This window comes from Adiantum capillus-veneris, chromosome 14 (genome assembly GCF_014529385.1).
Source record: "Adiantum capillus-veneris isolate H3 chromosome 14, ASM1452938v2, whole genome shotgun sequence".
Classification (NCBI taxonomy): Eukaryota; Viridiplantae; Streptophyta; class Polypodiopsida; order Polypodiales; family Pteridaceae; genus Adiantum; species Adiantum capillus-veneris.
The window spans coordinates 48,544,183-48,561,631 of NC_140944.1; the positions used below are offsets into that span (position 1 = coordinate 48,544,183).

Consider the following 17,449-nt stretch of genomic DNA (forward strand, 5'->3'; position numbering starts at 1 on the left):
GTTCCAAGTGACACAGAAATCTATCCAGTGTGGCTTGCAATGGCTTTATCTGACAATGATAATGAGCCTACATCACCAAACTACAGAAAACTCTTGATTCAATATTGTAAACCTTGCGCGAGAAAAAGTGGGATGACAGATACTCAAGATTACAGTAATTGTTGGAAGGGCTATTGGGTTGTCAACTATAAGGACCCACAAGTGTGGGAAACTGTAGATGCAATTGTTTGGTCCTGGAGACCCAACAAAGAAGGAACATTTTCTAGAATAAAGATTCCAGAAAGGCATGCTCTAAAAGCCAAAGAAGGCCTCACTCGTGCACATCAACCACACTTGGATCAAAGTTCAGATATGGTATCAAATGTGGAGTAGAATTATGTGGAGCTTCTATTGTGACTATACTAGTCAATTTGTAAACAAAATCTTTTTTGTATCATCCTTTGTTTTATGTAATTCATAGTTATTATTCAAATCCATGTGTTGTACATCCTCTTGACTTTTGGTGTTTATCAACACCACAATCCTATGAGATTTTCACTTTATTTACTAGCCACACACCTCAATTTTTCCCACTTTAAGTGGAAAATTCCCAAATTACATGAATTTAGTCGATTTGGAGATTCCCATAATGTGAGATTTTTACCAAACTACCTAATATGGTCTTAAAGATGATTTGGGCCATATATGCTCTCTATGAGATGGTGATTGGTGGAGTTTGATGCCCATAAGGTTTATCAGAGACCATTGCTAGCACCACTGGTGTTAAGCAAGGATTCTCACTCTCCCCGACACTCTTTGGGCTCTACATCGACGAGATCTCTAACTACATACTGCGAGCAGGTGGGGAGGGGAGCAACTTGGCATGTTCTCCAGTCCACATCATGTTATATGCTAATGATATTGTGTTTATTTTAGAGTCATTCGAGGGCTTGCAGCACCATTTGGGGGCCTTAGATGATTTCTGCACACACAGGGGGTTAACTGTGAACCTTGGCAAAACCAAGTTCATGATATTTCACACATCCACTGCAGTGAGAAGCACTACCACTTTCACTGCCAGCAGAGTAGGAGGACGGGTTGATGTGGTCCCCTCATATGTCTTCCTTGGAGTTACATTCACAAGCCTACCAGGACCATTCACGATGAGGTAGGCAGCTATTGACAGGCTCACTCGAGGATATGCAGCATTGGCCATGCTAGAGCGAAGATGCCACCAGGGACACTTTCAGGAGCCCCGCACAAAGGGGTGGCTTTTCAACACCCTATTCACCCCGGCCTTGATGTACGCAGCGGTAATATGGGCACCAAGATTGACAAATGACCAGTGGGTACATATTGAGAGGCCACAGATATGTATGATCACATGCTTGTTCCATAGCAAGTAGACCGTGCCACATGACATTATCAAAGTAGAGCTCGCCAAACCACCTATGGTAGTAGAGGCACTATTCCAAACAGTTTGTTTCATTCAGAGGATGAGAGAGCTACCTCTTGATAGACTTACTCGATAGGCTTTTGAGGCAACTATATGGCTATCAAAGGGTGGGCATGAGAGCTCTTGTTACTCACAGGTTAGAACATGGTGTGAGGCACATGTTCTTGATATGGAGAATCTACCACCCTTCCGGTATGACCCTGACTCACCCTCTGTTCACCTCTCTTGCAACGAGAGGAACTTGGTGTTGAGACATTTGGCAGCCATACATTAGGAGAGTTTGGGAGCCACTGGGCTTGGGGACAAAGATGTCAGACTACGGAGACCAGTTCCTTACTATACTACCAGATGGATTCATACAGAGACCATGCTACATGGACACATACATGCCCCATAGCTGACGAGTGGAGATTGGTCAGTTGAGAGTAGCATCACACAGGTTAGAGATTGATATTGGGAGACATACTGGGGTGCCCAAAGTGGAACGAGTCTGCAGAGCATGCACAAAGGAGGTGGAGAGTGAGGAGCATTTTGTGTGTCGATGTAGCACGTATACTGAGATTAGAGGAAGATATGAGGCCTTATTAGAGGGCAGCCCACTCTCGGGGAGATCATGGACTCCCGAGATTAGAGACAACTAGGGAGCTTCTTACTGGAGATACAAAGCCACCGGGACATACTTCTACAAACACACGCAGATACATAGGTAGAGGGGAGACAGTCGCAGCTCACAAACATTTTTTAGAGGGTTATAGACTACCCCCCATCCAGCACTCAGAGGGGAGTAACACTCCCACATGCCGAGGTGAGCCGAGCTAGACGACGACCATGAGTCATTGGCTACAGGGGTGCAAGCCTCCATCACGAGAAGATCAAGGAGAACCGAGCCCAAGAGAATCATGCCACGGAGGAGCGAGTGGCTCAAATGAGGGCCGACCCTTTGGCTTTCATTGGGGCAGCCATTGCATGAGACCCGCCCATGTACCACATATTACATCCCCCCATTAGTACAGGATGGAGCTAGATAGCTTGATGCACTCTCATGATTGTACTACCCTGATCATATAGACATGCATTTACCCCTAGAGATAGAGCTCCATCCCTCCGTAGATATCTCTTGGATAAATCACCACCACCATCTTCAGTACATTACTACTTATTTTCAGTTCAGTTCAGTTTTTGTATTAGTTTCATTTCATTTGTCTTTCTGATAGACGGATGACATACACACCATGTATATTTGATTTTTCTCATAGGACAATTTTGGCATGATATAGATGTTAAAAGTCTTTCTTTATTTCTTGTGCTAGAGGAGCTCCATGAAGCCCTCAGAGCACTCCTTTGAGGTAGCTCTCCAGGGGAGGATGGTTTGACTCTCGACTTCTTCTTGGAGTATTAGGACTTGCTTGGTCTAGATCTTTGCAGTGCATTTCAGTACATCTTGCACACGGGAGAGATGCTTGAGATCATGAGTGAGGGCTTGATTACCTTATCCCCAAGGAGGGAGGCTCCTTGGATGAGATTCGAGAGTGGTGACCCTTCACAATGCTCAACTCAACATACAAAATTCTAGCAAAGGCTCTAAGCTTGAGGATTCAACCACTACTTGAGAGCATCATACATGGGACCCAAACAGGTTTTTTCAAGGAGCGCAGTATCCTTGACAACATTTTCACTTCTTGGGAGGCATCTACCCTCGTGCGTGCCCGAGGAGAGGATCTTGTGATACTTCTCAATTTTGGGAGGCCTACGACAAAGTTGACTAGGACTTCTTGGGGGGCGGGGGGGGCACTCTCCGCAGGATGGGTTTCTCAGATGGTTGGATCAGAGGAATGCCATCTCTCTATAGGTGTGCACATTGTCAAGTCGTCTTGGAATTTTCCCCTGAGCAGTAGATTGCTTTCCTCCTCCTATCTATTAGGAGGAACCTGCTTCATCAAAGTTCGACATGCCTCTCTTTGGCAGACATAGTTGTAGTGGCCAACCAGGTGCTGTTGGATACTATGTGGTACATCACATCTTGTTGGATATTCTTGAGCTCCTGTATCAGCCAGCTAGAGAGGCTGATCATCAATTTCTATGGTCAGGGTGTGATACCTTGTTAGCTCGGGCCAAAGTAGCCTGGAAGGTCATCACGTTACCATGTTCTCAGGGGGCCCTTGGGATCATTGACCCAACAAAACAGAAGAGAGCCCTTCTTGGGAAGTTTGTGGTTAGGGGACTGCTTCTAGGGGAGGAGACCCTGAACGAGTTGTTCCTTCATCGGCTTCGAGCTGGAGTCCCATATGCAGGAGGCCATGGATTTTTACAGAGATGCATAGAGTTGGTCTTGAGCAGGAGGTTGGAGGATTGGTTTGCTGCAAGACTGATTAGGTCTTAGGAGAAATTGAGAAGTGGCCTCGAGCAACATCAACCCACTTTCACGGAGGAGCGCTTGAGGCAGCTCCTTGTTTGGAACCCCATGGTTAGCACTGAGAGAGGCTACCTGGTTGGTAGTAGGCCTCATGTTTCTTGGGGTCCCTTGGCAGATGGTCCAGCTTGCACTCTAAGTGGCTGGCTTTAGTTTTCAGGTTTGTCCAAGGAGGCTCAGAGCATCCAGCTACGATTTATGAGGGGGGTGCAGAGCATGTGCCAGGATATTATAGTGGCTTTACCAGCTGATTGGCTCACCTCTCTAGAGACAATGGCTACCAAATGGATGGGGGCCTTCACACAACTGGAGGTCCTCATTGTCGTTCGTGCTTTCTCGGAGTCCGTACCCCATATGTTCTTTGAGGTTCAGGGAGAGGGTCGCCTACACAAAGTTCTAGTAGAGGATCCACCGATTGCAGAGTGTTGTTTTCAAAGGATACGAGTAGTGTGCATCTGTGGGAGGAAGTGTGTCATAGATCTTGACCCAACAGATATTGAGATAGGTCACTGATGGCTTTGGGCTTGGGAGAGCTACCCTCTGTAATGAGTACAGTGAGACCCTAGAGAGTGGTTCTGGAGAGAGCCCTTCTCTCCAGCCAATCACCCTAGGATCTCCTTTTTCTAGTACACAGTTTGACTGCCACATACTGGTAGTACGAGAGAGGTTCGTCTTGCTGCAACACTTCATTGGCAGGAGGAGGGTCTCACAACTGAGTTCTCGTGAGCTTTTTGGGAGCGTTGTGGGACTCCAAGCAACCGAGGAGAGTTACCTTGTTTGAGTGTCTAGCTGCACACAAATCTACAACAGTTAGGAGCTAGCTAGTACATAGTGGCTTTTTGGTAGCTTGTGCAACTTGTGGCACTTCTTTGGAGAGTTAGCATTATTGTTTGTGGGACGGCTCCATGGCACAAATGACGCCTTTAAGATAACCAACTCCCGCCAGTTGTATGCAATGATTATGTTGAGCCTTAGTAAGACTCTTCGTGAGAACATCTGCAGGGTTATATTGTGTATTGATCTTAGTCAAGGTGACAAGACCATCCTCAAGAGCCTGACGTATGAAGTGGTACCGCACATCTATGTGTTTGGTCCGCGCATGAAACATGGCATTTTTGGCTAAATAGATAGCACTCTGGCTATCACATCCCAAAAATGGAGTACTAACAGGCATAAAAAGTTCTTTTGGAAGTCTACCCAACCAAATGGCTTCCTTTGAAGCTTCTGGGGCTGAAATATATTCAGCCTCAATAGTACTCAATGCCACAATTTTTTGCAACCTAGAACACCAAGAGACTGCACCACCAGCAATAGCAAATACATATCCACTTGAAGATTTCTTGGTATCCATGTCACCTGCCATGTCGACATCACAATATCCTTGCAACTTTAAGTCACTTTTTCCATAACAAATACACTTTGATTGTGTACCTTTCAAATATCTCAGAATGCATTTGACAGCTTCCCAATACGCTTTGCCAAGATTTGGCATGTATCGACTAACAACTCCCACTGCATAGGCAATGTCAGGAAGAGTAGAACCATAGCATACATAAGAGAACCACAAGCTGATGCATAAGAGATTCCCTTCATTGCTTTCAATTCCACCTCATCCTTTGGGCAATTTTCTTTGCTAAGCTTGGTGTATGGAGGTAAAGGTACTCCAAGAGGCTTAGCATCAGTCATATTAAATATGTCAAGTACTTTTACAATGTACTTTTCTTGAGATAAGAACAACAATTTCAGCTTTCTATGTCTTTTAACACGCATGCCCAAAATATGCTCTACATCACCCAAATCCTTCATAGAAAATGCTAAATTTGGCTTACGCTTCAGAGCATCGAGACTAGTCTTATGTTTCCCTGCAAGCAACATGTCATCAGCATAGAGAAAAAATCCCAAATCCTTCATAGAAAATGCTGAATTTGGCTTACGCTTCAGACTAGTCTTATGTTTCCCGACCGGCAAGCAGCATATCATCAATATAGAGAACAAGTATGATGGGACTACCATCCTCATCCCTTCTTGTATACAAATAATGAACTGCATTGCAAGCTGCGTCTAAAGACTTGAGATAGCATAAAAGTGTCAAACTTCTTATACCACTACCGTGATGATTGTCTTAAACCATATAGAGCTCTTTTTAGTTTGCATACTAGTTCCTCCTATGTAGGAACTACAAAACACTCACATTGTTTCATGTATATGTCCTCCTCAACATCACCATGCAATAACGCTATCTTTACATCCATTTGATTCAATTCCAAATCAAGCACCACAACGAGAGTAAAAAGGACACGTAACGTTGTAAGGTTTACAACAGGAGGGGAAAATATTTCTTGAAAATAAATTCCTTCTTTCTGTGCATATTCTTTTGCAACCAATCTTTCCTTGTACTTGGGTTTTTCATCCACAATCTTAATCTTGTACACCCATTTGTTAGGAAGAGCCTTTCGCCCTTTAGGAAATGGCACAAGATCCCAAGTATCATTTGCATACAAGGGATTTCATTTCCTCTTGCATTGCAATCTCCCACTTATTGCTTGACTCACATGACTTAGCCTCTTTATAAGTAAGAGGTTCACCCTCATCTGATAACATTACATGATGCAAAGAGGGATTAAATCTCTGCAGTTGCCTTCTCAAACGAGTTGACCTGCGTACCCAATGATCTACATTCTCAAGAAATGGTTCTACATCATGAGGCAGCTCATTTTCCGCTCTATCATGCTGCTGAAAATCATTTATCCTCATTAGGAGCATCAAAATCATGTCCTATCTCTTTTGGCTCAAGGTTAATCGACTGATTATCAATTTCAACTTGCATTAATGTATCATGAGGCTCTTTCTCAACATCAATGGGTGGCACAAGTGGCTAAAATCTAACTGTTTTCTTGTCACACTCAGATTTTGTAGCATTCTGAAGCAATTTTTCCTCATTGAACACTACATCTCGGCTGAAAATTACCTTTCTAAATTGTGGTAACCACACTCTATAGCCCGTCTCACCTTCTTCCCCATAACCTACGAAGACTCCCTTAATGGACTTCATATCAAGCTTTGTTCTCAAGTCATTGCGTACATGAACAAAAGCTTCGCAGTCAAATACTCTCAAATGATCATAAGAGGAAGGTTTGCTAGACCAAACCTCCTCTGGAATTTCATTTTTCAGAGTACTATTAGGAGAGTGATTGCAAATATGAATTGCACTTTTTAATGCCTCTCCCCAAAACTCTTGGGAAAGATTAGCGGTGGACAACATGCAGCACACTCTGTCACATAAAGTACATTTGTATCTCTCAGCCACACAATTAGAAGACGGATAATAAGGGGTTTTCAACTCCCTTTTGATCCCATTATCAACACAAAAAGGTTGAAATTCAGTAGATACATACTCTCCTCCATTATCGGACCTAAGACATTTAAGCTTAGCACTCTTTTGAGTAGTGACAAAAGCATGAAACTTCTTAAAAGCATTAAAAGTCTCACTCTTACTTTTCAACAAATGCACCCATCCTTTCCTAGTACAATCATCAATGAATGTAACAAAATACAATGCACCACCAAAAGACTTAACAGGAATAGTGCATACATCGGAGTGAACAAGATCAAGAGGATTAGCTTTGCGAGAGACACCAAAGTAATAAGAAGATTTCTTTTTCTTTCCATAAAAACAATCGTTACAAAAACCCAATTTTTTGCCTTTTAAATCAACCCTCTTTAAAGAGAAAAGTACATCATTGCCCTTTTGGCTCATATGGCCAAGTCTCTTATGCCACAATTCCGTATGTGAAGCAATTTCGGCAACAGCAAGAAACTTGCCAGGCAAAGCTTTGCATCAAAGATACTACAAAGTACCTCTTTTAGACCCTTTTGCAACAAGCATAGAACCCTTAAGCAGCTTCCATGAACCCCCATCAAATAGAGTGGTAAAACCATGTGCATCTAACTAGCCAACTGATGGCAAATTTTTCTTAATGCCTGGTACAAACCTGACATCATTCAATAAAAGCTCTTGACCATCGTTAAGAGTGAAGTGCATGGTAGCCATTCCCTAAATATTGCAAGCAAAATTATCACCAAGGTACACCTTGCCATAATTGCCTGCAACATATGTAGCAAAACCCTCCAAAGATGGAGTCACATGGAAAGAAGCACCAGAATCTAATATCCAAGACTAGGATAGACCATCATTATCACTAAGCAATGCATCAATGACATCTTTCTTTGAGATAAGCATGTCTTCTGCATTATCTATAACCAAATATGAGGGGCGTGAAGCTGCAACCAAAATTTCCTCCACGTCTGACAACTCCTCAATGACCACACTAGAGGATACATTTGCATTTTTAGCATCCTTGGAGGAACCACCTACTGATTTTTCCCCTTTCTTCTCATCTTTCTTCTTCTTCTCTTGCGCTTCCTTGTTTCTTTCCTGCTCTTTCTTGAAATACCTCCAATCGGTTCTTGTGACCCTTTCTACCACATTGATAGCAAGTGACATCCTTATCCTTTGTCTTGCTCTTACTTCTATTTTGATTCTTGTTTCCCGTATCACCTGTAAAAGCACTCAAATGCTCAAAAGCTGACTTCAAGTCATCAAGCTGCATAATCACCAACTTTTGCATTAAATGCACCTGGTTCACAGGCGTGGTGTTCTCATAATTGGCCTTTAGCTTTTTCCATATTGCATAAGCAGTGTCCAAACCCTTGATGTTCGTGAAAATGTCATCGTTGATAGCCATTTTGATGTAGGCCATGGCCTTCTTATTCAATGTGTCCCACTCTAAGTCAGACAACGCTTCCGGATTATTCTCTTCCAATGCATTTCACAATCCTTTAAGATAAGGATAGCTTGCATGCGCTCTTGCCAAAGATCAAAACTTTGACCATCAAACCGTTTCATTTTCATCAAAATTTTGGTGTCAGATGCAGAAGAGGTAGCAGCCATCTTAACTCAACCACAAGTGTGATACAAGATAGATGCAATAGGCTGAAAATTTCAGCAAATAGGAGCAACCACAAGACTTTGCATACAAAAGACCACAGTTTCTTTACATGAAACAGTCCAAATCTGAATTTTCAGCCGGAAATGCGATTTAAGTCACTTGTACTCAGCTTTTCACTCAAATCCTCTCATTAAACGTCAATACATGTGATCCCACAACTTTGATACACCTGCATATTGTTGTTATAACCTGTAAATTACCTGTTTTGACCTAAAAACGACCTGTTTTTGGCGGTTTTGGTGACCCTCTTGAGTCCGGAAGCAAGGGGCTTCACGATAGAAGTGAAAATCGTTGCGGGAGAGCAATATATCTTGCTATCAAGTAGCCTATGCAGATCCTATTTGGGACCCTAGAGCTCTGATACCAGTTGAAAGTGCGAAGTAGAGGCTACCAGGAGATGCGCGAGGTGAAGGAGTGCAGGTTTATTGCAAATTGAGCCAGACAATAGTGCAGTAGAAGGGTAGTGCTGCAAATTGAAACAGGGTGAAAGCATGTTAAAATGTCATGCTTTTTCATGTCCCGGACAATGCTAACTAGCACAATTTTGACATATGCTAACTAGTACAACAACTTGAGCTACATCTCCAAGATCTATGACATATGATATATCAATAGAAAGCACTTGAAACAAGGAATCCAAATGTACAACCTCCGAAAATTTTTGATATTATTTGTAAAAAATTTACCGGACGCCCAATTTTTTGAAGATGTGCTGACTTGAAACTGCTAACTAGCACAAAAAGCGCGACAGGTTAACATGCTTTCACCCAACAGAGAGAGAGAGAGAGAGAGAGAGAGAGAGAGAGAGAGAGAGAGAGAGAGAGAGAGAGGTTGTGTATTTTTGGGAAAATTCACTTATTGAGTTGTGGGTTTTCCACTTTTATTATAAGTGACCTTTAAGAAATTGTGTCCAAGTTCAATGTGAACCTGCACAAAGTATAAAATGTACATAAAGTGTACAATACGGGTTATTTAGGGCCTTTAACCCAACAAGTTTGAGTTATCACGATCATCTTTTGGTGTATGGTTGAGCGTCTTCGTCTAAAGTCGGTGTCTTTTGAGTTTATGCACTGCACGTCTGCACCATCCCTACACATTTGAGGCTCGACACCCCCATTGTACCTATGAGTTCTAGGCTGGAGCTGAGTGCGTTGCCATGCCAGAGTCTGTACGGTTTCATTGAGTTAGTCTAGTCCCTTGTGTTCAGGTTTTGTTGTTGAGTCACTGTGTTTGTTCATTCTGTTATTCATTTTCTTCAGTGTTTCATTCTGTGGGAGAGAGATTTCACGCACATTGCATTGAGGAGCACCCAGTGTAGGGAGCACAACATATTATCTCTGCTCAGTTCAATTCAGTTCTCTCAAGTGAAGTAAAGTAACCCTTGTGTTTGTGTGTGGAGTACTAGAATCGAGCTAAATCCTTAGACTCTTTCACTACACCTAACATTATTTCTTTCATGATTGCCGATCACAAAGGTAGAACTCCTAAACGTCCAACTCTTTGTGACTCTGCATCACGATGCTCTGCCAAAGTGTCCCAAGGGATCTTATAAACTGTACAAGGGATGCCTAAAAGCAGAGCCCCAAAAGCATCACATTCAAAAGCATTGATCCCAAAAGCTACTATCCCAAAAATATTGTGCTAAGCTGCTAGACGTGCATTGTTGCCAGGTCATCACAATTAGTGATTTTTGGTCAAGGTGCCAAGTCAATAGTCAGCTACATTTTGCGCTGATTTACCTAACTAGCCGTGTTAGCCTCTTTTTCGCTTGTTAGGATTTAAGCCCCTTGGCTATACTTCTTAAGTTGGGAGGCTTATAATTTTTAAAACTATAACCCCTTGTGTACATCATTTATTAAGTTGTGACATAATGGCCCTTAAGACAATGGATGAAGACTGGAGCGTGCCTAGTGTGCAATGGACTAAGGGTGGGAGAGGCTAATATCTGTAGGCAACAGGTATTCGTCCAGCGCATGGACACAAGACTTCTTTAGTTTATTTTCATGAGTGATGATACTGAACATTCCCAAAGAGATCTAATACCAATGTTATATGCAACGTAAGTTATTGATGGTGAATCATCTGGATACGTGCTCAGTGCGTACTGAAGGTTTTTTTTTCTTCATGAGAAAATTCCTTTTACTTCACAAGAGAGATGTGCAATAGAGTAGAGAGAGAAGAGAGAATGATACTATGAATGAATGTTGTGTGTGTGTGTGTGTGTGTGTGTGTGTGTGTGAGAGAGAGAGAGAGAGAGAGAGAGAGAGAGAGAGAGAGAAAGAGAGAGAGAGAGAAAGAGAGAGAGAGAGAGAGAGAGAGAGAGAGAGAGAGACTAACACCAGATGGGTTCCCCCCCCTTCTATCACTAGAGAGATATTTGCTTTAGATTGTAGAAATGCTGAAACAATGGATCTAGATGTCGAAATGGTGATGGAATCTCGTGGTAGATGCTTGGACCTCTAAAAGTGAGGGTTGAAAATGTAAAACGTTGGTGGAATCTTCTTGGAATCTGTATCCCACGAGAGGCTCAGATGTGCACCTTTCTTGCGATGAAGGTTAGGATCTGCTATGGGATGCTATCACTACGGATGGCTGGCGCTGATGGCTGAAATCTGCAAGTATGTTAAGAAAGCGCTCATGATGTTGATGGAGTAGGAAATGCTAGAGGCAAAATGCCAATGAACAGTGTTGCTTATGTTGGGTACTGTATTGCAGGTACCAACGTATGCTGGGACTAGTGACCCTAGGGTCACCTATAAAGCTCAAAAAACTATCGATCAAACACATGGCTAGGAAACACCACAGCTTATAATTCATGCAAATGTCACTTATTAAAGAATTAATAATCCACTTATAAGAGGTGCTTCATATGCAAATACTACCTAAGCTTGGTACTAATGCTTCTGTATGGGAGCACTCCCCAATGCCTACACCCAACAGACATTGGCTATCCTCATGTGCAATCACATGTGCAATCAGAGGACATTGTTGCTTGTGTTGGGTATTGTATTGCAAGTACCAACTTATGCCTTGACAGGTGACCCCTAGGGTCACCTATATAGCTCAAAAAAGTATCGATCCAACAGATGGCTAGGAAACACTGCGACTTATAATTCATGCAAATGTCGAATTAATAATACACTTATAAGAGGTGCTTCATATGCGAATATTACCTAAGCTTAGTACTAATGATTCTGTATGGGAGCACTCCCCAATGCCTGCACCCGACAGACACTAGCTGTGCTAATGTGCAATCACATGTGCAATCAGAGGGTAGTGCTCCCCAATGATTCTGTATGGGAGCACTCCCCAATGCCTGCACCCGACAGACACTAGCTGTGCTAATGTGCAATCACATGTGCAATCAGAGGGTAGTGCTCCCAACTCCTACACACGGCAAACGCTGGTTGGGCTCATGAGCAATCAGAGGGTATGCAACTACTCTAAGTATAGGCTCACAAGGGTACGAGAACACTTCCAGATTGTCCTAAACTCTAGAATTAAGAGTTAGCTTGTCCACATGCACATAGGGTGTCACGTGCACATGGCTATGTGTGCCACATGGACATGCTTCATCAGCTTCTAGAGCCATTTTCCCCTTCTTCCTAGGTAGGGGTGTCTAAAATCCTAAGAGGAATAGTACCGGCAATTTTGTGAGCCTGTTCACAGGACCTGCATGTCTAAATTCCACTTGATTAAGTTTTCCACTTTTGGAACCCTCTTGCATAAATGGTTTGTATGCGCATTTTGAAAGGTGTTATTAAACTACGGTGGGCATCTGGCATTACGTGCATATAGTTTTAGGTTAGAGGAATCCAATGAGCCATTCCCTGCATCGGCCAGATTCCCAGGTGGGCGGGTGTGTGACAAGTGCACCTAATCTGGACCCCCTGGCCCAATTTTAATAAATTATTGATTTTTTTATTGAAAAAGCTGGTGGACAGCTTCCCTACCTAAGCCTAATAAAGTTCTTAAGGCCTATACCTCACCTATAAAAGGAGCAAGAGAGCTCCCATTTTCAAAACAAGCTACGAAAGGAAGTTGCAGTTGAGAAAGCACCAGGAGAAGGAAGCATAAGCAGCTAGCGCTTTTGCAATCAGCCCTCAACCCCAATGTTTTCTGATTTCAGCCCTCAAGCCAGGGTTTTCAGTTTTCAGCCAAGGAGCCATCAGCCCGATAGTAAAGCAGCCTAACGTTAGCAGTTTTCAACCTTGGCAGCAGATCAGCCACAGCGTGTTCAAATTTCAGCCCTTCTCCTCGTCGGGAAATGGCCGGATCAATCTACACATGTGTCCTGTTGTGGTCCAGTACTTTGGTAGCCCATCGAGCCTCTCCTTGACCATTCCCTCGCCGGAATTGAGTGCTATGTTGCTGTCCATCGTTGGCCTCGTCGAGATCTGCGTTTTCAGCCCTTCGTCCATCTCACATCGGGAGTGCAAATTAGCCCATGGTGGTCATCCGTCATTCCCACATCAAGGAGGATACAAGGCACATCAAATCATCCCTAGAGGTGCCTCTTTTGGAGGAGTTACTGCGGCGAGAGTCATCCCTTGAGTCAGTAGAGTCTACATTGAGGTATTGCATTGTGTATACATTCCATTTACACAATCTAGAGCAAATACCACATCGGAAATAGTGTGGGGGGACCTTCAGAGGGTTGGTTGGGACCACATCAGGTGTCTTCTCTCTCTCTCTCTCTCTCTCTCTCTCTCTTTCTACACAACTCTATTGCATTCTCTCAACCCCTCTCTTTAGGGGAAAGTAAAAGCAACCATCATTCAAGCATAAAGCAATCACTAACGCAAGAAAAGAAGGAAAGGATTTTGTGGAAGTGTAAAACTAGATCTTCACCCTATTCAATTCCGCTCTACCTGACATTGGTATCAGAACTTTGAAGATTTTGCACTAATCCGCTAATCCCAACAAAAAAAAATCCTCTCTCGTGTTTTTGGTTGTATTGGAAACCTTCTGTGTATACTCCTCCCACTCTTAGAACATCATCATGCCATTGCTCGTAGAGCCATGCGCCTTCAACGTCAAAAATTAGTAACCAATTGTATACCGGGTGCTGCATGCGGGGTGCATAGACAAGGGGGTAGATAGTCTCCCAAAGATTATTCTGCGACTTCCTTGAACCAAGAGGAAAAATCCTTGCATGGTCAAGACTTGTAGCAATATGGAGACCTCCACCGATCAAGAAGGTGAGCAAGTGCCACCTATGGACCCTCCTAGTCATCCCCCAACCCCTCCTCCTTCGCCACCAAATCCCATGGATGCCATGATGCACACGATGATGGAGATGATGATGCAGCAAGACAAAGCTCGGTGACAAGATTGCATGGATGCAAAGGAAGCACATTGATTAGAGTTGGTGGAGTGTCGATTGGTGGCCGTAGATAAGGCTCGTAGACAGGGGCACGAGGCAGACGCCGAGACTCGTAGGCAAGAGAGGCAAACTATGCGTGATCTCATCAGCACTTTGGCGGTGCGATCCGGTACCTCGCCTTTGGAGCCCGATTATGAAAAGCTTTCCAAGACATCACAAAGGCGAAAATTGCTACACGAACAACCAATGCATCAATTCCCGACAAGATCACATTTAGTAAGTATGACGGTAAGATGGATGCTATTGTCATTTACTCTTGGTTGTGTCAGCAGGCCGCATACAAGCTCCCAACACACCTCCCTCTTGTTGCACCGCTCATGGGGGGTAAGCTCTGTTGCAAGCTGAAGTGTAGGTCGACCCCCCTGGATCACTATCATCCTGCTCATGGAGGCTAGCTCAAAATGGAGTGTAGGGCCCATGAGAATGGACCAGGTTACAACACCCTAAGAGTACTCTTGCACTGTGGAAAGAGTTATCATCATCCTAAGAACCTCAAGCCAAACCGGTTGTCTCTGTTTTGATCTGCAGCGCTACCCTTCTGTTGCACTATCGCCTACCTCAATCTGCACTAAGTCCAAAACCTTCACCTCGCACATCTCCTGGTAGCCTCTACTTCGCGCTTTCAAAACAGCTACACATATGTACAACCCATAAAGAGCCACCAACGGCTCACAAGATATCTATCCTGCTAAGTCTATCTCAAAAGTGTTGTGGTGGTGATCTGGCTAGACTACCACTCGTATCCTTGCCACATGTCACCGCCCAAAATATGAGAGCCATCCAGTGTGAACTCCACCTAAACTCCAGCCCAACGGCAACTAACTGTGTGTCCCGTGCCATTGACAATGTAGCCCTGCTACTACGAGCGTTCCCAGAGGACGCCCCTCCATGGGTTGAGAACACCAGAACGACGTGCCGTGGGGTTTCATGGCTCGGATGGACAAACGTTCCGGAATGGCATTTGATACTGGAACGGCCAACCCAGAATGACAGCCCAAACGGCTTGGAATGGAAGATTTTCAGATTTGGGTGTTTTGTCTTGTGAACCTCCCCTTGTTAAATGCCCCTCCCCCCACCCCTTACCTTCACAATGCACACAAGCTTTCAAAGTCCAAAGCTCAATCACACAGAGCTCAAGATTGCATTATTTGGGTGTATTTATGCCTCCCATTCTGCACCGTTCCCGTTCCAGACCCCTCCTCGTTTCCCCGTTCGGTGGGGATCCCGTCGCCATTCCCGTTCCGCGTTCTGGGTAACTGTGCTTGCTATAGGTTGCCCACCACAAAACCACTCACCATCTCGGTGAGACGAACACAAAAACTACAAAAAGAAACCACTAGGCACTACATATGTTCAACAGAAAGCGGAGCATAGCAGGACGGGCTTGTCATCTCAGGGAAAGAGTCATCGTTACTGTTGCACCGGAAGTATCTATCTTTGGAGGAGGAGCCATCAAATCGATGGTGCGAGGTTGTTGTTGCTGGATTGGGCTCTGGAAAAATGGCTCCCTGGGACCGTTGTAGACACCTGTTACGTAGCGGATGGAAGCACCTATCCTGAAGTGTACTCAGGCTGCCTACTAACACATCCATGAGGGTGTGCATCGGCAAGGCCGTCACAATGAATGCTATGTGGCTCTGGCTGCTGCATCTGAGGCAAGGAAACTGACTATCTGAAACCCCGAAGGATAGTAGAGAAGCTGCTGAGGCTATCCATATCTGACAGGAGACTGTGTAGAGGGTCGCATGAAATGTGTAGAAATACCTAGCTATGGATACCCAACAGGAGACTGTACCTGTGTCCTTGGCTCCTGTCATCCGTACCTCCTAGTCTCACTGGAGGTTGTATCTCTATGTCTCTTTGTAGTAGCATCTCTTAAAATCCTTGTACCTGAGCTCGGATGTCATCAATTATTTTAGTCTTCATTTTGAATGCATGTCGCAGGGAAAAAATAGTAGCGTGTCTATCCGCAATTGTGCTCTCTACAGCACGCAAAGATCCCTCCATAGCTGCGTATGTGGATGAGTAGTGCTAGTGAGTAGAAACCAACTGCTCACTCCAAGATCTATGATAGCCATAGCCTGTTTAGACTCTTGCAGTATCTCCTCAGATAGCCGAAAGAGTGATGTGGAGTCCATTACTGTTGAAGATCTCGCAATAGCAATGTCTAGTGGGAGAGGGCTGGTCAGTGGCACTGGTGGTGGATTGAGAGCATGCCTTGTTGATGGAGTAGAGACAGGTGGAGTGTCTGTAACGGAGATAGGTATAGGGAAAGAGACAATTGCAGGCGGGGCACATGAGCTAGTCACTATGGAGTGAAAACGACAAAAGTAGGAAGAGGAACACACACTGGAGAAGCTGCAAACTCGAGCATGTATAGTGTGATCTGAAGCACCCAAGCCTATCAGGGACACAACAGAACAAGTAGCAGGAGTGGATGATGAGCGTCAAACATGGTGCTTTACTCGAAGCTACTGACTCTCTGATACTGGCAACGATATTAGCAATTCTATTGTGTCCTTCATTACTTTAGCCCTTTTTTTCTTTTTCTCAGGTAGACTTGTTGTATGGGCGATAGATTTCCCTTTTGCTTTGGAGTGTGTACTATGCATACCCGCATCCACATCCACATCCATAGAGCTAACATGGATGCTAACAACCCAAGCTAGCATAGGAGCTGCAAAGCACTGAAAGCTGGTTGCATAGACTGCACCTGTGCTCTAAACCTCTTGGCTCGGGATTGAAAGATGTGTAAAGAATCTGATGAAATCCACATGGAATTGTGTGTATTAGGTAGTGGATGACAAGCTTTCCTTCAATAAAACCCACTACTAGAACCTACTCACAACTTTCAAAAGATGCCACAATTCAGGCATGCCAAGAGCTACTTAGTGCGGATCACACAAACTATGTCTGGGCCCAAGAATAAAAATCTTTGGGCACTTTTCAAGTATTACTTTCTAGTTAGAGGTGCTAAAGTAGGTAAGGGACGATGTGATGTGCCGACAACGTTCTCCACTACAATGGCCTCTCCAAAGCATGACCAATGCGAGTAGTAAGTGTATGACCCTGTACTTTGGGGAAGAGCTTAAGAACCTCATGGACCATCTCTACAGGCACATCAGTAGGTAGACTTGCATTTGCCAATGCCGTCAGACCTAACGTTGTAAGTTGATCTCTTGATAGAACTTCTCGGAGCGACGGATGAG

General features: G+C 44.1%; 1 pseudogene; it reads left to right on the plus strand.

Moving 5' to 3' along the window:
• The first annotated feature begins 1,007 nt into the window (after positions 1-1,007).
• LOC147442335 (uncharacterized) lies at positions 1,008-2,076 on the plus strand (annotated as a pseudogene).
• The last annotated feature ends 15,373 nt before the right edge of the window (positions 2,077-17,449 follow it).